Raw genomic sequence first — 512 nt, forward strand, 5'->3', positions numbered from 1 at the left:
ACATCAATAATAATCAGATAAAGCCAACATGTCTTCTCAGAGAAGACTCCCAGTCCCCCAGAGGTGCATAAAGACACAGGACCGGTTAGAGAGGGACTGGGCCCTGCATGCCTTTGACCCTCATACACACACTGATTAACTGTGTGTGTGTGTGTGTGTGTGTGTGTGTGTGTGTGTCATCTGATGTGGTGACACAAAGCAGAAGTGGTCTGGTCTGTTTTGCTTCACGAGGAGAAAGGAGGGAGAGAGAGAGAGAGAGAATGTGTTTGAGATATGGGTCAAGAGGAAGTTAAGGCTGTGTTTTTCAGTGTGTGTTTATTTGTGTGTGTGTGTGTGTGTTTGTGTGTGTACATGATGTATCACAGCTGAGACCGTGTTGTATGGGAATCTGCTCTTGTGTGTGTGTGTGTGTGTGTCAATGGATAGCTTAATTCTTCAGGAAAGCCAAAGCAACAGCGCCTCTATTTCCTGTCTTAATTGCCTAAATTCCTACACAAATAAGCCTACACACA

This window comes from Etheostoma cragini, chromosome 23 (genome assembly GCF_013103735.1).
Source record: "Etheostoma cragini isolate CJK2018 chromosome 23, CSU_Ecrag_1.0, whole genome shotgun sequence".
In the NCBI taxonomy this organism is placed as follows: Eukaryota; Metazoa; Chordata; class Actinopteri; order Perciformes; family Percidae; genus Etheostoma; species Etheostoma cragini.